Here is a 26,466-nt window from a genome sequence, read left to right on the forward strand (position 1 = left end):
GGTAGAAACCTTGTTTGTGCTACTTGCGTTCTGATGTAATTTTGGTTTCCTTGACTGGTCCAAAGGGAAATCCCGGCGAAGCTGATTGGTCAGCGTAGCAACTTCAGTGACGTGATGGAATTCCCTTGTCGGTGAAGAGGGGTTTCCTTAGTCTGTTGCTAGGGATACGGATGTTGGACAAGGCGGCGTTCGAAGTCCTTCCTGGGTTCCTGTAGTTAGGATGAGTTTCAGAGTTTGGATGTGTTGACCCGATGGCTTGTTGTTGAAGCGGTTGCACAAGCAGATCGGGGGTCGAGCCGGCAGCAAGTGAAGGTCGCGGTCTGCTCCGTGATGTAACGAGGCTTCCGGCGAGGCGATGTAACGGCCACAGCACGAGAAGAGCGACGTCCGGGCAGCGACGGCGGTGACGACTGGCAAAGATGACCGGCAAAAGACGACAATGAAATTCCTTTGTTCAAAGTTTTATAGGCTTTGGTAGAGGCTGGGTCTACACAATACTTGTCCAATCAGATAAGGTGCGGGGTGGAGTCACACCCCAATTCTGCCCTCTAGGAGGCCGGATTGACACCTGGTGTGGGTGCTGCTTTGATAGCATAGTGGTTAAAATAAAGTCTTATAACATCAACACTTTTCATAGTATGGTTTCTTCATATAAACCAATGCATTTGAAATGTTCCTAGCTTTTAATCGATACCAAACATGAAGTATTTCACAAACATTCTGTAGATTTCATTTGTCACTGAGGGCTATTACTCAATAACTATCCATAACAGTTTTGTTAAACACATGGAACATGTACACACAAAAACCTACAGAAACATAAAGCAAACATACATTACTCAAATAAACACAGTTTTACTGTATGTCCATTAAACTTTGCAAGCGTTTCTGATCGCTTCTGTGTCTGCCTGAGAATGTGTATTCCTTGCAGACGCCAAAGGACAAGCGAACCAAAAGGTACTTCTCAAAAACCGGTTTGGTGGGTTTTTGATTGTAGAGCCTCTTATTGTTTTAAGGTGTAAAGTTAATTAACACGCAACTGTGATGTTGACTGGCTAGTTATCCTGTGGATTGCCTTTTGCTGGGTGCCTGTGGATTGCTTTGAAAATTAAATCAAGCTCAGACATGTAGGCACCAACCAATCTTTTAAGAAAAATATAGTCTGTGACTTGTTCGGTTCTGGAATGATACGTTGACTCACTACATTGTCATCCGAGTGTTTGCATAGCAACACGTGCAGCAGTTATTCATTGCTCTCTCTCTCTCTCTCTCTCTCTCTCCTGTATCTTTCTTTCCAACACACATCTTTTGTCATAGTTGCTTCCCAGTTGTGTCTGCATGTAAATGAGACTTCAGGAGAAGCCGTGGCTTAGTGTATTAGAATTCACAGGGGAAACAGCACTGATATGTCAGCGCTTAAAGTGGTTTTGACCTGCTGTGGTCTTACCCACCCTGCAGCTGCCCTGTCCTTTAACAGCTGTAAACAAAAGAGAGAGAGATCAGGCCCAGCGCTTCACAAACCATGCAGAATGGAGGCTATTTATCACAGTGCTCTAATGTAATTACTGAGCACAAGGTAATGCTCAACAGATATTATGAGAGAAACTCGAACAGAGCAAGCACATTATAAGAACATTCATTCATTTTTCTTCGGCTTAATCCCTTTATTCATCAGGGGTTGCCACAGTGGAATGAACCAACTATTCCAGGATATGTTTTACACAGTGAATGCCCTTCCAACTGCAACCTCGTACTAGGAAGCATCCATTAACACTCATTCACACATACACTACGGACATTTTAGTTTATTCAAGTCACCTATAGCGCATGTCTTTGGACTGTGAGGGAAACCGGAGCATCCACAGGAAACGTATGCGAACACGTCGAGCCGGGACTCGAACCACCAACCTTCTTGCTGTGAGGTGACAGTGCTAACCACTGAGCCACCGTGTCACCATATATGACAACATTATTAAATTAAACTTTTATTATGATATTTCTGTTTATTGATTTGCAGAATATTAGGAGTGTAGAAGATCATTGTTGATCAGTGATTCGTAACCATGTCAAAATTTAAATTCTTAATGTGTTAAAGTTTTTTTTTTTTTTAATAAAGCACATTTTTTACAACACAACATTGCCCAAAGTGCTGAACACAATCAATACTAAATTAAAATAAAACCTACATCACAAACATAACAATTAAAACATAAGGCAAACCCCTCAACATTAAAAAGGCGCAAATGCTAAAGAACAAAGATGGAGTTTTAAACCTTTTTAAAAACAGATAGAGTTGGAGCATGTCTGATGTGGGGTTGAATCCCGTTCCAGATTTTTGGTGCGATAAGTTCAAAAGCTCGGTCCCCACTTCGCTTACACCTTGGTACAGAAAGAATAAACTGTTCAGGAGACCTTACTGCCCTACCAGGAATATACACATGTGAGAGGTCTGATAAGTAGGGTGGAGCCAGATCATTTAGGGATTTAAAAACAAAAATGAATAGTTTAAAGTCAATCCGTGACCTAACAGGCAGCCAGCCCAGAGAGGAAAGAACCTGGGATATGTGCTCATACTTGCGAGTCCCTGTCAGAAGTCTCGCAGCTGCATTTTGTACTAATTGCAATCTATTCAGGGCATTTTGACTAATACCCACATATAGAGAATTGCAATAGTCAAGTCTTCCCAAAATAAAAGCATAGATCACCTTCTCAGTGTCATTAAAAGAGAGAAATGACTTATTTTGCCACAAGTCATAGATGGTAAAAACTGGATTTAACAACTGAATTTACTTGTTTGTTAAATTTCAGATCACTATCGATATGAAACCCAAGGTTTCTAACAACAGGTTTTTAATAAGTTGATAGCTCACCAAAACCCAATAAATGCAGAGGGTTATGATTGCCAAACCAGACCAGCTCAGTTTTTTCTTCATTGAAATGTAAAAAATTTGTTGACCGCCAGGTCTTAACCTCGATTAGACATCTCATAAGGGAGTCAAGCCCATTTGTATCATTACTTTTAAAAGCAACATAAATCTGAGTGTCATCAGCATAAAAATGAAAAGCCACCCCATATTTACATATAAAATAGGTCCAGGGATAGACCCTTGTGGAACTCCACATGTCAGGGGTCTGGAGGATGAAAAGGTCTGACCAACATTAACACAAAAGCTGCTGTTTGACAAATAAGATCTAAACCAGGGGTGCTCAATCCTGTTCCTGGAGATCTACCTTCCTGTACAGTTTAGCTCCTACCCTGATTAAACCCACCTGAACCAATTAATTAGGACCTGAAATCCACTTGATAATTACAGACAGGCGTGTTTGATAAGGGTTGCAACTGAAATCTGCAGGAAGGTAGATCTCCAGGAACAGGGTTGGCCACCCCTGATCTAAACCATTTAAGAGCAGAGCCCTGAAGTTCAAACATTACTGCATAATTATTAATATTACACACCATTCGAAACCATTAACACACCACAATACATAATTTAACACTCATTCAAATACTAAATTGTATTTATTGTTATTTATTTAGTATTTTATCTTTTGCATTTGCCTTTGGCCAAGCCATTTGGGGGGCTTGGACAGACAAATGCAAACTAAATAAGTTTTAATTTCTTGATGAGTATTCTCAAAAATACAGTCGGCTATGTCTTTTACATTAATTATAAAGACTGGAGTAATGATGCTCAAAATTCAGCTTTGCCATGATTTGTTTAAATATAAGAATTTGGTCACTTTGTTTTAATGTACAGTTCATGCTATTTACAAACCTTTAGCTAAGCCTTTTACCTAAATAAACCAATCATTAGCTGCTTATGAATTGTTAGTAGGGTAGTAGTTGGATTTAGGTGTATAGGATTAGGGAAGTGGAATAAGATCATACTTTATAAGTGCTAATAAACAGTTAATTTTTTGATAATAGACAGGTAACAACCAAGTAGTAAATAGTGTCAATTGTTACTTAAACTAATGTGTTACCAAACATGTTCACACTTGGAGAGAGAATTAGAAAATAATATCTTATCGACCCCAGAGTTTAATAAATGTGCATGTTTTTATTCTATTTGGTGTCTCTGTTAACTTGACATCTCTGCCATCCTAGGATACAGGGCTTGTTTTGTGTATTTATTTACATGCGTAATATTTCTGACGGTTTTAGCTTCAGCCTAAAAATACAGTGTACACCCTGATGGGCTCCAGCTGAACGGCACTGTCACGATCACAAGCGATCTAAACCTTTTATATTGCTGGAGAACATTCAATGTCACACAGACTACAATCCTGTCTCCATAGAAACTAAAAATCCTGTCATGCACAGCACACACACATCTGCTCCAGTTCTTCTTTGATTACACACACATAGCTTGGAGCTGCGCAAGGACTGATTACATGGACCATATTTACGGCACACAAACACACAGACATGGTTGAGTCTTGTTAGCTGTTTTGTTACATTATGACATGTTTTCCATTGTCTAGCCTAGTTGTGTTTTGAGCCTTGCCTCGTGTTATTGTTTTGATTCATTGCTGCCTGTACCGAACATTTGCCTGTTCTTTGACAACAACTTTAGATTGCTCTGCATGTACACGTTTGCTCCTTTGATTAACTTTTACCTGCCTGACTAATCTTGTAATAAACTACAACTCCATTGTTAATGTCAGTGACACAAGACTCAGCCATGTCTGTGTGTTTGTCACTACTTTCACACTGATATTTACACTGACATAATTGTAAATGAAAAAAAATAATTATTTTCATACAGTTCTTTGCACAAGACCAAATAAATTCCACAATCATGATGATCATGTGTACACTCTAAAAAAAAAAAAGGTTCCAAGAGGTTCTATATAGAACCTTGGGGTTCTATACTTGGTAAGTAGAACCTTTTACCCAAAAAAATAGTTCCATTTAGAACCCTTTGAGTGCAAAGAACCTTTTTGATTAAAATGGTTCTATAATTTTTGATTCATAACATAATTATTCATAACATAATTATCAAAACCTAATAAAATGAATGCTGTGGTCAAAATCTTTATCAGTGTACAGTATGATGGGATTTTTTTCATTCAGGTTTACACATTAGCATATAACTTATATTTTATATATACTTAATATTTAAAATTTTTAGAAAATTAGTTTGTGAAATAAATAAAATAACCAGTTTATTTATTTAGACTGTGCAGTACCATGTTTTTATGATTTAATAATTTATTTAAAACTAATAATCATTGTTGTGGACAGGTGGTGAAGAGCCTTGAGAGTGACGGTTAATTTTTTGAAAGGAGAAGTCCACCACAGCTTCATCATTCACACAATATATATATATATATATATATATATATATATATATATATATATATATATATATATATATATATATATATATATATATAATAAAAAAACCTTAAACTTATCTAACCCTTAACCCTTAACCCTAAACCATCTAACTTGAATTCGAAGAAACATTTGGGGTTCTATTTAATTAACCCTTAAAATGGTTCTTTTTAGAACCTTTTTGGGGTTCCATATATGAAGCACTTGATAGAGCCATTTTTGGTTCTATATAGAACCGTTTCTTTTAAGAGTGTATGATTTGTAATGAAACGTTTGCCTCTCACTTTTTATAGTGTTGTACTTGTGTCTTGAGTTCGGTGAAGTACGGTTTAAGTGATAAAAGAAATATGAAATCAACGTAAACTCTGTGGTTGCAGTACACTTTTCTTTTAAGCTTTTGTAGAAGTCCATCTATTAGCCCAATGACAAAACTAACAACATGGTCAAAGGTTAAATGCAGTTGTTAAATACTGAAGTTAGTCAGAGGATGTAGTGTTAGCTAATACTTAAATAGTCTGGTTGCCAACTGCTCACTCATCCTAAAAAGTAGTAGATTTAGCCACTTCCATACAACTTGCTAATTACAGCGATTATATGATTAAAAATCTCCATGCTGTCGTGCCAAAGCAGCTTATTACAGTCAAATGTGTCTTAGAATCAAATCTCATTATGTCAAATTATAAAGTTAGCGCAGACTCCACTTAATCTACTGGATGTAAACAATTTCAGGAGAACTCAGAATAAATCAACTTAACATTTTATTAGTCAGGTCAAATTGTATTATGCCAATTACATAATAAAACAATCAGAAAGCCAGTTCAGAGATAAAGATAAATCAAAGAGTTAGCGATGCATACCTGACCAGAGAAGTATGTTGCAGCATAAGTGTCAGAGATGCTGCAACGGGGTGTCTTGGTCACAAGATCCCAATAATATTTGTGACAATTTTCCTTAAATACTCAACTCAGAACAAACAGCCATGATTTCAAGACAATAGAAGCGTCGCCGAGACCCGTGCCTGGTGAATTTAAAAGAGTTAACCATCTCTATCGTGGGGGCGGATGGGGATTTTATCAAAGCCAAAAACCAAATCAACATATACAAGTGAAATATTACAGTAAAAGTAAGACCACTTTACTAATCACACAGAGACATTTAAAATGATATCAAACATGAATATAAGGCTACAAGATACACCATATTAAAACCTTGGACATTTTATGTGAAATGTGAAGGTAACTTAAGGTCAAGAATGGGGGCTTGAGGTGAAAGGAGAAGGGTGAACTTTCTCGAATTCCCCCCTGGAGAGGTGTAGCTCTGTGTTTCCAGCCTATTCTCGTATTGTCCACAGTGATTTGAATTGAACAGCGGAACAGCTGGTTTCCTGATCTTCTTTTCAGATCATAAAGTCTATTGTTGTATTGCATAGCAATTCTTGTGGTCTTGTCTCATGAAATTCCATAACAGTTCTTAGGGTCTGATATTCTGGAGAGATTTAGCCATCCTTACACTTTTGAAAACACTATTGGTTGCTTTTAGAGAGGGGTTTATACCAGTGATTCACTAGGTAATCTCTACGACAAGGCCAACCTTCTCCTGGACGTGTGCATGGATCACATGTATCTGAAATGTACAGCAAATATACACTGAGTAATGTATTTTAGATTTGCAAAAATAAAGACAGTGCCCTCTAGTACAGGCAGGTGTGTTTGATATGGGTAGCAACTGAAATCTGCAGGAAGGTGGCTCTCCAGGAACAGGGTTGGCCACCCCTGCTCTAGTAGATTTGTCATCTAAAATGTGCAACGAAATAAACCTGAAGCAATAAAATATTAAGTTTTTCAAAAATGTAGCCATATTTCCAATATACCTGGGCTGTTTTGTGTGTGTGTGTGTGTGTGTGTGTGTGTATGGTTATTGTTTCTGATTCACAGCAGGTAGAAGCCAGAAATGGCATTTTTACTAGACAACCCCATTTGCTGCTTTTCTTGCATAGATATAACGTGTGTTTACTTTCATTTGAAGATGCTTGATAATCATGATGAGGACTTGATGCGCATGCATTAGATATGTCAAACTGTGGCCCTGCAGCAGTCTGATGAAAATTCAATAAAACAGCTGGATTTTGTGTTCTGATATGGGTTTTTGTTGTTTTCTGATTGTGGAAAACAAGCCCAGCAGCGATCAGTTTGCTTTTCTGAAGCAATTTGCTTTGACCCCAAAAATTTTGCAGTGAGGAACAAAAAATATCACAACCAAGGTTATTTTTTGAGGCATTTACTGTGCAGCCATGCAACTGAGATATAAACATTGGAGCTGTTTTGTTTGCCAAAAAATCCTTTACCTAATGATCCAGCAGCCCATAGTGCCATTTCAATTTACTGTCTATTGCGTGTTGCACACGGAAATGGCACAAGCTGCTTTCGAATTCACAGGTTCTAGCATGACTAGCTGGGATCTAACAATTTTCTAGAGACACATTTTTATTTGTTTGGTGCACGATGAATGGTTAAATTGTTAATTTGCTTTTGCAATATTTATGAGCTTTGTTTTGATGCAATTGATTGTTTTTGCATTTTTTAACTGGTGAGCGCAGACTAGAAGGTTGTTTTCTGTGTAAATGGGCAGTTTACATTCTTTTCTTATTTCTTATGTCATCATACTAATTTCATTGCAGCCTGATTGCACTTTTGCTTTCAAACTTTTCCTTCAGCCTTTTAATGAAATTTGGTCTGGGTCAAATCATTTTTAGACCCTGTAGATTAAAATAGCATGTACCTACTGGCCTAAATGCTTTACATGTAATGTTTTTGTTATTGTTATTTCTTCCTACAGTTCTTATGAAATCTTTAAAATTGACTAAATATTAACATAAAGCAGTAAAAATAGATTGTAATATTGGATTTTGCTAAATAATTCTCAAGGTGAAAAATTATCAACATATGCTCATTCTGAAAAAGTACCCCTATATACATTTCTGGAGATTGTAAATTATGTAGCCAAAGGAAAATATGGCTGCATTTCGCCTTTAAAACAAAAGCTACAGGGCAGTATGACGCCGTTTCTTTTCACACTTTTCCAGGTTTTTTCAGGTCAATTGGTTATTTTGAAAACACTATCAGTTGGGTTTAGGCAAGTGGGTAGGCAGGTCAATCGGTTATTTTGAAAACACTGTCGGTTGGGTTTAGGGAAGGAAGAAGGTGGGGCAATTGATCTGTCAGTCAGTCATTCAGTCAGTCAACATTGGCAAAAACAGCAGGCACAAATGGCACTAACAAGAAAAATTTGAGATCTCAAAAATTGTAATCACCGGCCTCTGATGTATTTGCGAAAAACAAAAACTGCAAAAAAATGTAGCTGCTGTGACATATTTGGCGCTCTCCAGAAATGTATATGACATTTCCAGAAATATAGAAACATTTCCATAATGAGCCTGAGTTAAAAATTATACAATGTTATACAATGATTTGCCTTATTGCCCTAACTTTTTTAATCATCCTATTTAACATAGTTAAGCCTTAAAATGTCACTTTAAGCTGATTACTTTAAGCTGTCTTGAAAAATATTTAGTCAAATGTGCTGTCATCAATGCAAAAATAAAAGAAATCAGTTATTAGAAATCAGTTATTAAAACCTTTGGGCTCTATTTTGACGGTCCATGCGCAGAGCGCAAAACGCAGGGCGCAAACGCTTTCAGGGCGTGTCAGAACGCATTTTTGCTAATTTACGGACAGGAAAATGCGCTTTGCGCCAAGGCGCACGGTCTAAAAGGGTTGAGTTAATTTTCATAATGAGTTATAGGTGTGTTTTGAGAGTTTAGACCGGGTTAGTTTTGGTCTAATGAAAAATCTATTATAGTTTCTCATAATAGCAACGCGCCAGCGGTCCGCCTCAGAACACCTTCCTTTTTAGACCAGAACACCTATGGGCGCACAAATGAGCGCTAATGCATTTGCTATTTAAACAGCACAGCGCAATGCCTCAAAATGACTCTTGCGCCAAGCTGAAACTACCAAAAGATTATTGCGCCGCGTCTTGCGCCACACTGCGCCGGGTGTATGATAGGGCCCTTTATGTTTAGAAATGTGTTGAAAAAAATCTTTCCGTTAAACAGATATTTGGGAAAAATATACAGAAGGGCTAATAGTTCAGGGGGGCTAATAATTCTGACTTCAACTTTATTTTTCAGCCAGGTGCCAAGGAAAAAATTCTCATTTTCATTTAGATTAGATTTAATGTACTAAAAATACCTAAAGAAAAAAAAATGAATTGCCACATTGCATTGCAGTATAACTACTGGTTATGAAGGTCACAAGAGGAACAGTTTTTAATAATGAAGAATGTATTTATAGCTTTTACTACTTGTCATGAATTTGTCATTGATGTTATTGAAACAGATCTGTTCAGTCTTACATGCCCTTGAGTTGACTGGCTTACTTTCTGCTTGCAGCTATTTTTAATCATTCTCTTTAGTTATGAAAAGAACACGTTTGGAGATATTAATAGTACACAATATTTTTCAGAGGCCAAAAATAAGAAAGCAGCCTTTAATGTGTTCACCTGCCTGTCTTTCTGTTTTTTAAGCATTTGTTATACTCGCCGTCTCCCTTTCATTTCCAGATTTAGGCACCATCTATTTGTTTTTCTTCTCATCGTTGAAATGAGTTCAACACACAAGACTCTGGTCTTTGAGAATAGAAGTGGTGTAAAAGTGATGGCACAATTTCTCCAGAGATAGAGCAGAAATGGAAATCTCTGTTTCCTGGATACTGCTGTTTATATTAGTTGCAGTGCATCCATGTTTTCAGTTGTATTCACTCTCTCTGTCTCTCTCTTTCTGAGTTTTTTTTTATATATTGTCTGTCATCCTTCAGGGATGATTCACTGAGGCAGAAAGCACTTGAGGAACACATGCTGCTAAAAGCATGAAACCTGTGTGGCTCCATCATGCAGAGCTGAATGAACAATGGTCTTTTCTGGACCACAAGACCAAGCTTTCTGGACATTCTGGTTAATTCCATCTAATTCTTTTGCATTATTGGAAATTAATTAGTTTCAAAAACTTTATTAAATTAGATTTTTTATTTACAATCTTTTTTTAAAGGGTAGGTGTGGAAATCTGAGAAAGAGGAGAGACAAAAGAGAGGAACGCTCCTTACCAATGTCAGTTATTTAGCATACAAATCTAACACCTTGCACTTCAGGAAAAGTGTTAAAATATTTTTAACCCAAGCTGTGATGTGATATGTGTCTGTCAGAAGATGTTTGAAAAAATTCAACAGTTTGCAGCAGATTCGAATCCAAATCCTCAGTAGCTAGCACTTAAAATGTGTTGATTTTTCTCAGAAACATATAAGCAAGATGGTATTATGTGCAAATCAGATGACCAAATGGGAAAATGTGAAAAACATCTGAGAAGAAAAAAGTGGAATCTTGCTATAAAACAAACACAAACTCTCTGTATAAAGTGATATGCTACAGAATCAGGGAAGTTTTGAGCTTCTTTGTCTTCATCTTCGTCTTTTCTTCTTCTTCGTCTCCGTCTTTTTCCTTTTCTTTTTTTTCGTCTTCTTCTTCTTGTTCTTCTACTTTTTTCTGTTGTAAATCTACTCCACCATTTTCATAAGGCTATTGTTTTTTTCAAACTCCTCCTACAGAACCCCACACTGAAAATAGTTTATGGTAGATCAGGGGCGCCTTAAGTGGGGGATTAGTTAGCCCTGCTCATTACTTACGTCAGCGAAATGCCCCCATCTCTACAATGATCTGCTGCAGCACAAACCGAGCATCAAAATGGGGAAGAAAGGTGATTTTAAATGACTTTGAACGTGGCATGGTTAATGGTGCCTAATGGGCTGGTCTGAGAATTTCAGAAACTGCTGATTTACTGGGATTTCTTGTTGATCCCAGAGGTCAGAGGAGAATGGCCAGACTGGTTCGAGCTGATAATAAGGCAACAGTAACTCAAATAACCACCGGTTATAACCGCGGTCTGCAGAAGAGCATCTCTGAATGCACAACATGTCGAACCTTGAGGCGGAATGGCTACAGCAGCAGAAGAGCACACTGGGTGCACCTCCTGTCAGCTAAGTACAGGAAACTGAGGCTACAATTTGCACAGGCTCACCCAAATTGGACAATAGAAGATGGAAAAATGTTGCCTAGTCTGATGAGTCTTAATTTCTGCTGTGACATTGGGATGGTCGAGTCAGAATTTGACATCAACAACATGAAAGCATGGATCCATCCTGCCTTGTATCAACGGTTCAGGCTGCTGCTGGTGGTGTAATGGTGTGGGGGATATTTTCTTGGCACACTTTGGACCCACCCAGCCTACCCTGAGTATTGATGCTGACCATGTCCATCCCTTTATGACCACAGTGTACCCATCTTCTGATGGTTACTTCCAGCAGGATAACGCACCATGTCTTAAAGTGTGAATCATCTCAGACTGGTTTCTTGAACATGACAATAAGTTCACTGTACTCAAATGGCCTCTATAATCACCAGAACCGAATCCAATAGAGCACCTTTGGGATGTGGTGGAATGGGAGATTCGCATCATGGATGTGCAGCTGACAAATCTGCAGCAACTGCATGATGCTATTTTGTCATTATGGACCAAAATCTCTGAGGAATATTTCCAGTACCTTGTTGAATCTATGCCATGAACGATTAAGGCAGTTCTGAACACAGGGTCCAACCTGGTACTAGTAAGGTGTACCTAATAAAGTGGCCGGTAAGTGTATATTTACTTAAGTAACTCTACCACTTACATTAATACTGTAGATTTGTAATGCAAAAATACATTTTATTTATTATATTTTTTTTAATGTTACAAATATTTATTTTTACATATTTACTATTATTATTAATAATATTTTTAAAGTAATATGTTACTGTGAAGCTGAAATCAGCAGTGAATTGTTCAGGTTAAGGTTAGGGCTATGTTTTTTCCACTATGGCTGTGTTGGTTGCTTGTGCACGTGGGATTGTCCTTGATTTCTCCTTAAATGAGAATGCAGTGTTTGTCACCTTTAAAATCTGCAGGTGAATCATGCTGGCGTATCTGGCTTCATGGATATGAGATGAATCTGTCGGTATGGAGTTTGCTGTTGGAGAACAGGTCATGTCAGGGCAGGTTCGGCAATGATACGCTTCCTGTCCCTCATGAATATTATGAACTGGTGTGCTATCAGAGAGCATGCTGGGACGTGTGCTGCCTCTGACCACACAGCTCTATCTCCATGTTAATTGAGAACATGGTTTTTTATCAGCACTGCTGGGAAGAGTGTTGATGGCCTGCTGGGGAAACTGTGCCGCTCAGAGCCGTCCCATATCATACATACAGATGGGTGATTTAGCGGAAGATATTTGATCATATTTACAAACATATATTGGTAGAATTGCACCCAGTTATAAGTATTTTTATGATGTCTAGTTTGGGTACGCTTCTCCCTTTGATCAACAGACATTTATTTTCAACTGAGAAATGTGTATGTAAACACTTGAAAATGGGCTATAACTGTAAAGCTACTTATAATGTAATAAGAAAATGTAATTCAATTGATTTTTAAATCACTTTAAAATACAGAAGAATAAGCAAGGAGCAACCAATGATAAAGATTCTAGACCCTAGACAATACTAAAAGTAAGTAGTAATAGTATGTAGAAAACAACTTCAATATATAATATAATATAATATAATATAATATAATATAATATAATATAATATAATATAATATAATATAATATAATATAATATAATATAATATAACATATTTGTCCCAGTCTGGTGTCTTTGTTGTGTTATGCCATGTGATGTCCCATTTGCTTGTGTTGATGTCATATGACTCCTTTATTCTGTTTTCCACTGTGTGTTAATGTTCATTAGTTCCACCTGTTGTCTCACCCCTGTTTTTAATCTGTTTAATGTTGCTGTTTATGTAGTAAGTGCGATTTGTAAACAAATACATAGTTTTGGATATCTCCTGGGTCTTGAACATCTGTGAGTGAGCCTGGTTTGTGACAACATTATTGTTATTATTATTATTATTATTATTATTATTATTATTATAAGATGGGAAAATATAATTAAATAATAATATTAACAACAACAGAAACAATAAATAATTGTTTTTGCTGTTATGAAGTTATTATCCTGATTATAGTTTGGTTGAATTTTTTTTCTTGTTGTTTAACAGATACTTTTTGTTTGTTGCAACAACAGCAACTACAATACTAATAATATTAATAGTAATAATACTGATAATAGTAACAACAATCTGCAAATCGTTATGTAAATTTTGAAGCTTGCTTTAGTGCAAATTGTTTAACAGGCGCTACAAATTAAGTATGACTTCTCTGTGAATAATAATAATAATAATAATATGATGATGATGATGATAATAATGATTGTTATTGTTTCAGAGTATTGAATATTGTTTTGTTAAAATCTTTAAATTTGTTAAAATGTATTGTTTAAAGTTTTTTAAATTTTTATTTAATGATAAAATGCATTAGTACTACTACAAATAATAATAATAATAATATTAATAATGATAATAATATTAGTAACAGCAGTAATTCTAATAATAATAATAATGCTAATGATAATTATAATAAAATAGCAACTATAATAATAATAACAACAGCAATAATAATAAAATTTCAACTATAATAGTAGTAGTAAAAAATAAAATAAATAATAATAATAATAATAATAAAGTAGCGACTATACTACTACTACTAATAATAAAAATAAATAATAACAATAATAAAACAATAACAGCGATAACACCACTACCACTACAAATAGCAACTATAATAATGATAATAATAATAAAAATAAAATATCAGCAGTAATAATAATAATAACAATAATGAAATATCAGCAATAATAATGATAAAATATCAGCAATAATAATAATAATAATAATAATAATAATAAATATCAATAATATTAATAATAATAATATTAATAGGTGATGCGGTGGCGCAGTAGGTAGTGCTGTAGCCTCAAAGTAAGAAGGTCGCTGGTTCGAGCCTCGGCTGGGTCAGTTGGCTTTTCTGTGTGGAGTTTGCATGTTCTCCCCGTGTTCGCGTGAGTTTATTCCGGGAGCTTCGGTTTCCCCCACAGTCCTAGGATATGCGGTACAGGTGAATTAGGTTGGCTAAATTGTCCATAGTGGTTGAGTGTGCATAGATGTTTCCTAGAGATGGGTTACAGTTGGAAAGGCATCCGCTGGGTTAAACATATTCTGGATAAGTTGGTAGTTTATTCCGCTGTGGCGACCCCAGACTAATAAAGGGACTAAGCCAAAAAGACAAGGAATAATTGAATATTATTAATAATAACAATACTCATAATATTTTCTATTTTATATAACAGTTATTTTTTTATGTATTTTATGTTGATTTAAAACCCTTATGTATTATATATGCACACCATGTTATCCAAAACTCTTGAAGCATATAATGTTTTGCATCTGTTATTGACTACTTGATAAATTCAATTTATTACTTATGTTTTTCGGAAATCATTGTAAATACCTCATGAATACTCATTCCCCCAGACCCCATCAGATATGAGATCCTCACACAGGTGTAGCGATCAGTTTCCTCGCTCGCATTCACCGGAGTATGTTTTATTACATTTTACATGTCTATCCAGGTAAACATTGAGTAAATTCACCGTGAAGCACAAGTGATGTTTGTCTTCATGAACATATGTTGGTGGTTGTGTAGGCGGATGCTGTTAAGTTGTTGTGTGTATCTGATGAATTGTGATCTGCCACAGGGCTGAATGTCATTACGGGTGCAAACAGGAGCTGATTTTTGCGCTCGCTCTTTAATACACAGCAGAGAGTGGGTGTTTGAAACAGGAACGAACGGCTGTTTTGAAACATTATAAATCTGCCAGGACTGTCTGTCTGTCTGTCTGTTTCTCGTACTTCTCATTTTGTTATTCACTTTCACTCCTATTCTCTTCCTGTCCCTCCAGGCAGAAGAAGTACAGGTGTAAGATGAAAGTGTGAAGTGTTTAGCTGAGACTCGGTCAGGCACAAAAGTCTTTGCAGTATATCAGGTGATAGAAATGGTAGAGAGAGAGACTTCTGTTTGTGTATTATTAGGCTAGTGAATTTGGACCAACATACGCTACCTAATAAAAGGATAGTCGCCTGTCCAAGTTTTAGTGACCACAAATAATAACTTGTCTTCTAGTTGATCATTTGGTATCCGAACTGGCTTATATGAAAGGCAAAGGCCTCTAGATTACGCTTAATTTACCAAAATAAAATACGATCATGTCTTGATTTTTAATTATTTAATTAGAACAGTAAGGTTTGACTTAGACAAAAGTCTTGTCACTTAACAGAAATAATGTTCAGTATAGAAAATAAAGTCATGGATCAGTGGAAACAGAATGAATATTGTGTATGACTCCCATGAGCTTGGAGGACTGCATCCATACATGTCTGCAATGACTCAAATAACTTATTAATAAAGTCATCTGGAATGGCAAAGAAAGTGTTCTTGCAGGACTCCCAGAGTTCATAAAGATTTTTTGGATTCATCTTCAATGCCTAATACCCTAGACATGCTCAAATATTTTCATATCTTGTGACTGGGCTGGCCAATCCTGGAGTACCTTGACCATCTTTGCTTGAATCCTGCTGAAGAATTTGTCCTCTTCTGTAGTTTGCAATGTAATGGGTAGCACAAATGTTTTGATACCTCAGGCTGTTGATGTTGCCATCCACTCTGCAGATCTCTCACACGCCCCATACTGAATGTAACCCCAAACCAGGATTTTTTCCTTCACCAAACTTGGTTGATTTCTGTGAGAATCTTACGTCCATGCAGGTTCCAATAAATCTTCTGCAGTATATGTGATGATTGGGATGCAGTTCAACAGATGATTCATCGGTAAGAATCTGGAGTTACAATTTTTGTATTTTTTGATTTATAGGTCAAAATGTCAAATGTTTTCATTATAATTGAATTGAAATGAGGATTATATTACCAAATATATATTTCATAACTTATTTAAAGTTTATACATTGATGTAGTGTTGTTTAAAATTAAATATAAACAAGTCTAAATATATGACACATTTTTTGTTATTTTTACCAATTGTTATTTTGTTTTTGTATTTTGTATCTATTTAATGCATACATTTTTATTTTAAATCAGAAGAAAAGTCATCATAATCAAAACAAAAATGACGTTTTACTCAAACACATTAATTGTAAATACAGAAAAAAACAACTATTTCCAAGTGTTTGTTTACTTTTTTCCCATAGCTATTTGCAAATAACTATTATAATATATAAAAACATATTTACCGAATGATAGTTGACAAGGAAATATTTATCTTATTTCAGTAACTAATAGCAAAAAAAAAAACACACATATTGACATTTTTTTTGTGTAGTCAAACGATTTTATCAAATACAAATTGATATGTATAAACAAAAAATATATGTACGTATATTTATTTTATAGGTACGATAGGTGTATATATATATATATATATATATATATATATATATATATATATATATATATTWATATATATATATATATATATATATATATATATATATATATATATATATATATATATATATAATGCATGATATGTATATATAATACAAATACTGCAGCTGTTGGACAACATCATATACTTTTGAGGCTTTTTTAGGTGTGAATGTAGTTGTTTAGAACTATGGGGTTTATTTATAAGGATATTGCCTATTTTTAAAACTAGATTCTGCGTGTCAGCAGCCATCAGCTTGTCAAACTAAGCAGACCAATGACTGTTGTGCCACAAGACGGTGACAGAGAGCACATAATAATTCCTTAGGGGAGAAAAACTCTGATCAGCTGATCAAATCATTATAAAATTGGTAATTGACATTTGAAGTTGATTTCTCTAATTTTTATGTTATGTTATATTCTAGTGGTGTTTCTGGTAGTGTTTGCTTTGCTTTGGCTTTTTCGGGGTTAATTATTGTGATCTCCCAATTGCAACAGAGAAATATTAGGAAATCTCTTTATACTGATGGATTTTTATGCCGTTCAGCCTTATAATCTTAAAATGTTTGCAAAATCACCTGTTTTGTCATCACTTTTGACATTACGCTAGAGAATCGTTCAAACACTAGCTCTAAAGTGACGTTGGTGAATTAGTAGTGGCTTTTGCTGTTCTGGCGTCAGCTGTAGATGTGAATGAATGGCGGAAGAAAGTAGTTCCTCATACAAAAGGATTTTTGAGACTCCTTATGTTTAATTTCCTTTTTTATATACACGATTATGCCATCGAACTGCTGTATAAATGCAATATCACACTTGTAGCAGTGCGTTATGCCTGTATATTGTCAGCTTCACTAAGGCACTCAGTCTACAGCCTCGAGCCAATGCACACCTCCCACTACTGCCGATATAGAGCAATATCGCACTGCTACTTATGTGATATTCTTCATATATACACACATTAGATATGTATATGTAAATACAAATCAGGGCTCGAAATTGCGACCATTTTGGTCGCATATGCGCCCAAAATTTAAGCTATGCGACCTCATAATATATATTGGGAGCATTCATGCGACTGCATAAAATGGTTGTAGTGCAACCTGTTTTTTTTTTTTTTCTTTTTCTAAAAACGTGGTAAAATCGGTCTTCCCTACCGCAATATTGGTTCATATTAGCTGTCACTCACTCAAGATTTTCCGCTGTCAGTCGACAGGGAGGGAGCTTTTGTGACCACGGGGAATGCAAACGGCTTAAGAGTGAAAAGTACACTGACTCTTGATGCGTTGCATGCACTGCGTGTTCAGCCAACACAATCTCATGACAATTCGTAACATTTTTGTATGTTTCCTTGTGAGATCAGGCTGCAACAGCGCCAATGTCCGCTAAAACACCATCGCCAAAGAAGCTTGCCTTTACTGAGTTTAAACAGATGCGAGTTATATTCATAACACTGACTAGGATTGCGCTTATGGTCATCAGGAGAATCCTGCTCTGCCCCCATCATATTGGGCCGGCTGACTCACAAGCTTTTCCGCAAACGCAGAAAAATGTAATTCAGCAAGTAATGAGACTGAGCATTAAAACGACACAAACCGAAACCAAAACTTTTAAAAGTGAGTCTTTTCTTCCTTTCTTTTGTCCGTTCTTTCTTGAGGTGTTTATTGTTTTTCTATTTAATTACTAATGACTGCTTTGCAGCTTTCAGCATTGAATTGAATGATTTATTAGATTATTTTGTTTGTTTTGTAGCAGAACTATTATTTATTAAATTGACATGCATATAAAAACAATAGTACAAAATAAATATTTCTTACTTCAATGCTTCATTTGTGTTTGATGCAAATCTTCATTTTATTTTTCATAAAGTAACAGTAGGACTTTATATAGCAGATAACTTGCATTAAAGCACATTCAAGGCAGCATGATGATGAGAAATATAATTCATTATTAGTATTATTGTCATCATCGTTAATATTTTATAATTATTCAACATTCATTTTGGAATTATTGCACAATTATTAAGTCATCACAGCATTAGTTAGATAGTTGTTTCTGGGTTTTGTTAGTCCCAATTGATGTTGTTTTCTAATATAATAAATCCCTTAATATACAACTTGTCAAATATATCACTCATTTTTGGTGGGTGCTCCTAATTTTTTTCTGGTGCTCCTAAATATTTCAGGTTGGGTAAAATAGAAAGTTAATTTCGAGCCCTGCAAATAAACTTTTAATGTGATTAACTGTTTGACATTCATCAGAAATATAAAAATAACAACTAATGCTAAGCATTAATAAAAATAAAAAAAACGAACATTTAGTTCATCTTGTCATGTTTTACTCTCACGCTACTCCTGAATACTTGTAATTATACTTATGCTGATGTGCTCAATAAATAAGACATGGTCAGAAATGTGAATAATGTTTATGTTGTAAATAAAAACATCAAATGAAAAGTGTGAAAAGTACACACACGGCTTCAGCTTCTAGGATATCTTTGGCATTCCTCAGAAACAACAACAGGCATTCTGCTCTGAACACCGCATTTGTGCAGCTGAGAATACAATTCGGCTTTATTTAAAATCAAGAGTGCACAGACTTTATTTTAGTATTTTTCTGTGCTTCATCAAAATGCACAATCACACTGATGTAGTTGTAAGAAAATCTCTCCTTGACAAAGCAAACACATTCATTATAAATCAGATACAATTCTTCTTTAAAGATCAGTTACTCTCTATCATCTTGTCAAATTGCAGCAGGATTGATAGTTTTCCTGAATGTTCTGTTGTGAATTACAGGGTAGTAAAAAAAAAAGCTGTCTTGCTCTGAATAGATTTAGAAAGAGAAGATGACGATCCAACAGAGCTTTTGTTTTTCATTAGGTTTCAACCATTGTCAGATAACAGGAACCCATTGCTGATTTTCACATCGCTCACATGTTTTGTAACTATCCTGTTAGAAATCTCTGTTCAAACACATTGCTCATGGCACAGTACTGAATGTGTGTCTGTGACATTCACTGCTTAATAATGAAAGACGAATGATCACATAATCGACTGGCTGTGACATTTCACACTGATGCATGCCATGTATTACAACATTTCTGGCAGCAAATCAATGTGAAAATAGAATAAGCATTGTCACCACAGACAACATTTGTCATCTTGCAAAAATGTGCTGGTTTAATCAAACTACTGTAGTTTTGTATGGTGGACAATGTTCAGCGAGCTTGAAAATATGCTATATGAATGTATGGGCTTGCAGTTGATACATTTGATATATTTCTTATTTATGTTTTATTGATTCAGATACATCTAATTCCAAATATTAACTAAATTCACAATGCATAATGAAAGTATAACAGGACATTGCTGAGTTCATCTGGGGCAATTTTGTATGTATGATAACATTGGCATATTGAATTAATTGTCTGTAGGATTATGGGTGATATAGTTCTTTACTAAAGATGTGGCAATTTTTTAAAGAAAATGTGGCCTTAAATTAATTGTTGTTGTTGCTGTTGTTGTTGAATTTGTTGTTGTTTTTGGCACATCCCAGATGCCTCCGAGCCCAGAGAAGTCGACAGCGCTTCTGGACACTGTTAACATAGGGCTTCCTATTGGCACAGTGCACTCTAAACTGGCATTTTTTCATGTAGCTATGTATTGTGGTACTTGACAAGAGTTTGCCAAAGTAGTCCCGAGCCCATGAAGCAATTTCACTTGTTAGTTGAATGACAATTCACTTGTAGTTGAATGACAAAGTTGGTAAGCTTAGGCGTGCGCCCTTGTCCTTTATGCACTAAAATTCCTCCAGATTCCTTAAATCTTTTCATGATGTTGTCATGATCACTAGCAATCTACCCACCAGAGGTCGCTGGTAAACACACACTTAAGACTACAAATCTGCTTGTAAATGGGCTACATATTCAGTCATGCAACACACACACACACATGCAATCGGTTCCTGAACCTGACTGATTCCATACACACAGCTGATGCTGCTCTAGTACTGATTACACACACATACATACAGCTCACATTGAGACACTCATGACTAAGTCTTGTTATCTGATACAGTGACACTACAACGCGTTTCCTTTGTCTGCCTTGCTGGTTTTGATTCTTTGCCTCGTTTATTTGTTTCATCCTGTTTACTGCCTGCCTTGTGACCATCTGCCTGTTGACTTCAACTCTGGATTGCCCTCATACATCTGTTTTCCCCTGTATTGATCGCTGCTTGCCCGACCATTCTAAAAAACCTGCATGTGGATCCTCATCTCTGTTGTCAGTGTCACACATCCCATGGTTACAGATGTTATGCACTGTTGTAGGTGAAATATCCAAATGGATTGCTATCTTTTTTTGAGGAACATTGTTTTTAAACATTTCAATAGTTTTCTCATGTATTTGTTGGAAAACTGGTGATCCTTGGCCCTTATTTGCTCCTTAAGGATTAGATCTTTCTTGGATGCTGCTTTTGTAGTAAATTATAATCTTAATCACCTGCGCCCGGTTTTTCAAAAGGTTTAATCCTGATAAAAATTGATCCGGATTTAGTCATCTTTTTTTTGCGATCCGTGATCACGTAATCCAGCTTACTTTTTGAGCCAGTTTTTTAAAGCAACATCGGATTGGATCAATCTGATCCGGATAGAAACTTTTCAAGATCACTAAATCTGGATATTCAGTGCTCAAACAGCATAGGAAATGACAAAGAAGAACTATAGATATGTAAAGAGCAACAAGTAGAATAGCCAGTGTGGGGTCATTATAACTTTATTTTTATTTGATATGAAAACACACACGTTTAAAAAAAAAAAAAAAAAAAAAAAAACCACCCCATCCTCCTCCAGCAGTCTGCTCGTCTGAGACCTACAACACATACACTGTACATTGAGGATATTCATAACAAGTTTTAAAATATAGACGTATTAAATAAATGAAAAAAGACTTAATGTCAAAAACTCGGATCTCAAGTCTGGCCTTGGTTTGCTGCAGTTTGGTCAGTTGCTCCTCTGCCAGACAAAGCTGTGTTTCTGCCCTTTCACTCTCTTTTTACAATTGTTGAAAGTGATTTCAAAAATCAGTGATTGCCATTCTTTGCATTTTTTTTTGGTTATTCTGTAATCATTGCATGCATCACTAATATTCTAAAAAGAAAAATATTTTCCATTGTGATGTGTGTGTATATATATATATATATATATATATATATATATATATATATATATATATATATATATATATATATATATATATATATATATATATATCAATCAATTAGTGACAGAATAAAATGTATTGTTTTTGGTCAATTTTTACAGCTGCTTAGGAGATTAGGAGGCCAAACTTTTTCTACTTTGCTGTAGGCCTATACTGAAAGGCTGAATAAGTTAAAGCCTACATAATCACTGTAGCCTGATGGATTAAGAAATAAAAATAAAACCTTATAAATAAATAGGGTATCTAGTAAGAGACGGCATGATCCAAATATAGTATTATTTAATGCATTTTTAAAGTTTTCGTTACATTTTGGACATGAAATCCACGGTGAATTCACCCTTCTGATGGGATCAGTTTAATCCAGATTTTTTTGGATCAAAGTGATCCAAATCCTACAAAAAAGGTCTGAAAAACCCAAACTAAAGGTTTGATCCAAATCAAAACCAAGATTGAATTTTGTCATCTAATCCAATTATGTAATCGTTTTTTTCTTTTGAAAAAACGATTTTCAAGATTTGATCCAATTTGTTATCCAAAATCCTAGTGGATTACTTTTGAAAAACCAGGCCCTGTTGACATCACCTGTTTCAAATCACATCATTATATATTCACTTTACCTGATTATTAGCCCTAAAGTGCTTCTGTCACAACTTTTTTTTTAAATGTATCGCAAGTCTGAAAGACAAGAAAGGATGAATAATGACAAATTAAATGAAGTTGACCAGACAAAACATAAAATATTTTGTGTTCATATTGTCTACAATGAAATACAAGTCAAAGTAAATTTGGAAGTCTCTACTTACTATTGTTTTTGCATTTTCCATACTGTCCCAACATTTTCTGATTTGGGGTTGTACTGTATAAGTTGCTTGCATAAACACCATAAATCAAATTGTTTTGGTGCACTTTTATGCAAGACATCCTATAACGATCACATCTTTAATCTTTATGATGAGAATACACGCATTCAAACACGCTTGACCACATGAGCATACAAATGCAAAATGACCAAATACATTTCTAATCTTTTTAACAAATTGGTTATACTGTAAGTAGGCAAGCACTGAAAGTGTGTGTGTCTTGATGTAATAAATAACAAATGTGTTTACATTTAACCCAAGTACAGTAGGTATGTATTTGAAAGGCTGTTTACTTTTGTTATCAGAGACTATTAAAAGATTTAAGGGCATCATGAATTCAGATGAATTCCCTTGCCTGAGCTGAGTCAGTGGCTCACTGTTTATTCACGCTTCAGTGTTTTCTGATTATTCTTCAGCACTTCAGGAACTTTTCTTTCAATGACAAACACATTTTGACAAAAGAAGGCATCGTTTACCAATTCATTCCACTTCCACATACATCAATGTCACCTTGCTTTTGTTGCTCTACGATTTGCGATGCCTGTTATATCCACAAAACCTGTTTTCACTTTGAATAAATCAATTTTCACTTCAACAAATCATTGTAGTCTTTGTAGTGTTGTTGTTTATTTAATATTAAAGGCACGGTATGCACACTTCTTTCAATCAAATAACTTGATAATTAGAGGTGTGAACCTATACTGGTCTCATGGTTCGGTTCGGTTACGATTATCATGCCTTCGATTCGGTTCAATTCGATATCTCGGTGCATCACGGTGCATGGATGATGCTTTCTATATACAGTGTTATATTTTAGGGGGGAGGCTATAACAAGCTATCAGTATAAACACACAGACACACAGCACCACACTGTCTCTCATTTAAACACATACACAAACATAGACAGCACCAAACAAACAAACACACACACACACACAAACTTAAGCCCTCGCAACAGGGAGAGCTTGCGCTGAGCGGAGCAGAAAACGAAAAAAAAAACAGAAAAAAAAGAAGCACTTTTCCGACCGTCCCTTGCTGAAAGCTCATCTCAGTGCGAGCTCTCCCGGCTAAACACATATTGCGAGGGCTTAAACGGAGCAGTGATCGTAATGTCGAGCGAAAAAAAAAAAAGAAAGACAGCTGTGAAACATTACCAGCTTTGCATTTTTGTAGGAAACACACTTTAGATCTTTTTAGGGTAAGAGGTTTTTGAGTTATTGCCGTCTATAACTGAATGTGTGTCAGGAAAATCGAAAACAAAACCAACTGAACCGCGCTCATTTCTGGCACCCCCCCTGGATGTACAGCGCCCTTAGCATATGCCTATTGTGCCTATGCCACGGGCAGGCCATGAGTTGCCCGAGTGTTGTAAATACTCGCGCTCACCTCCCTCGCGACAGAGCGCATAGGAGATAAATGACGTCAGTACATAATAACCGGTTATGATTATTACTCAACCAATACACAATTGTCTGCATCGCGGTGCACCGAAGAAACAATTAATTTTGACACCCCTATTGATAATAAACTACCAGTACTTTTTCTGTTATGGACTTAATTCTCTATATATTATTTCATACAATATATTGTTTCAAACTACTAAATGTCAATACAAGTCATGTTAAATATTCAACATCATTCAAAGCATATTCAACCCATTCCCACATGGACTGATGATTAGTATCGTTCAAAAGACTACTAAAACCCCATCTCTTCCTCCCTCACCTAAACCACTGTGAACAAAACCAGGACCTCCTCTCCCCCACCACACCACATGACAACCTCAAAATAGTATACAATTCTGAGTGTGCCTCACACAGGTGAGTGGGCTTGACAAACCACCTGTAACAAGCACACTTTTTCATCTCTCTGACCAGCATATGCCCCAGTTTTGCACAATTGCAACAGACACTTTCTAATGTGGTGTATTTATATTTGTTTTAATAAAAACAAGCTTAGATTTGTCCACCTGTCAGGTTTTGGAGACGTATGCATCACCGTACAGGGCACAAGAATAGGATGTGTGTTTGGATATAACTATTATTGCTCATTTATTTATTTGCTGGTAATTAGAACTGAATTTAGAAATAGTTTTGAAACAAATCTTTGCGCTTAACAAGCTAAATAAGATATGTAGGCTAATGAATGTCTTCAGTGCAGTGTGTAGAACACCGTTTCCTTATCCACAAAAGTTAAGAAAGGTAAAGAGGCCGCAGATGGTCTGTTTAACTGTTTCCTCTTACAAAGTCCGCCGTGTAAATAACGAATGCGCCATGGCGTAATGCAACTGACTCTAAAAGGGAATGGGAGATGAGACTCTGATTGGTTTAATGCACATTAACTTATCACAAATTATAAAAGCAGCATTGCGCGCTTGTTTGCCGTCTAAACACTGTAACATTAATGAATATTAATGAAGTTGCACAATACAGCGCACTGATTGGTTTGAACCAAGCCTTACTCATGAATAAATGCAGCACACTCGGAGACGTAATAGGGTGCTCCCAGGTACAGACGTCCAGTCTGCATGCTGGAATACATGCTAAGAAAAAGCTTCAAAAATTTGTTTCAAACCGGAAGAACGAATTAGCTCGAAATAACGCAAAAACAACCAATTTTCACTTTAATGAAATATATGTGTCCTAATAGTGTTTTTAGCTGTGTGAGACACGTATACGACTGTCAACAGCTCAAAAAATGTGTTTTGGTGTTTCGTGACCCCTTAATTCTCTGAGCACTAACAATTCCTTTGTATAATTAGCACTTCTTGTGTGTATTGCCTGTTCTTGTTGAATCGCTGAATGCCTCCTCAATTGTTCTTCCTCAATTGCTCAAGTCTCTTTGGACAAAAGTGTCTGCTAAATGACTAAATGTAAATGTAGAAGTCATGAGAGCAGACCTAAAGGTCATACTCATAATACTCAAATAAAACAGTGAAACACAAAACATGGGGATATTTAATAATAATGGATATTTTTACAGTGCAACTCTCCATTGATAGCTTGTAACAAATAAATAAAAAACATCATTTGTAACTGAGAACATAAAGAAGTGAGAGCATCGATGTAGTTTTGATACGTCATTCGGCTGTTTGTGTTTCATTGACAGTTGTTGACAGCGAGTTTCTCTAAGCTGTGGACAGATCTGCTTGAGTCAGAGTTCAGTAGACCGTAGGAAAGGCAATAATAAAACACTTTCCTAGAACGTCGCCTCTATTTCTGCAATGTCGTCTTCACTCCTCGCATTCCTTCTCCTCGTCTGCACTTTGATGATGAAATACCCAGCAGTCAATGCTGCAATATCTGTAAATATTTAGTCATATAACTGCTGTTTGTCATTATGGTTTGGATACAGCAGTTAAAACATGCTTTATTAGATGTGTTTAGTGTAAATATGTGGATAAGTTTGTGCTTGTTGCCATAATTGAGGTCCTTGTTGCTATTGAAGAGACTCGTAACTCAAAATGTAATTTTTATGTGTGGGTTTATATGAACATGCTCTG

The 26,466-nt window shown here is 35.8% G+C and overlaps 1 protein-coding gene across 3 annotated transcripts in view; it reads left to right on the forward strand.

The window, feature by feature from the left end:
* prkg1a (protein kinase cGMP-dependent 1a) overlaps positions 1 to 26,466 on the forward strand; it is a 140,784-nt gene that overhangs the window by 60,615 nt on the left and 53,703 nt on the right.

Source organism: Danio rerio, chromosome 13 (assembly GCF_049306965.1).
Source record: "Danio rerio strain Tuebingen ecotype United States chromosome 13, GRCz12tu, whole genome shotgun sequence".
NCBI classification, from domain to species: domain Eukaryota; kingdom Metazoa; phylum Chordata; class Actinopteri; order Cypriniformes; family Danionidae; genus Danio; species Danio rerio.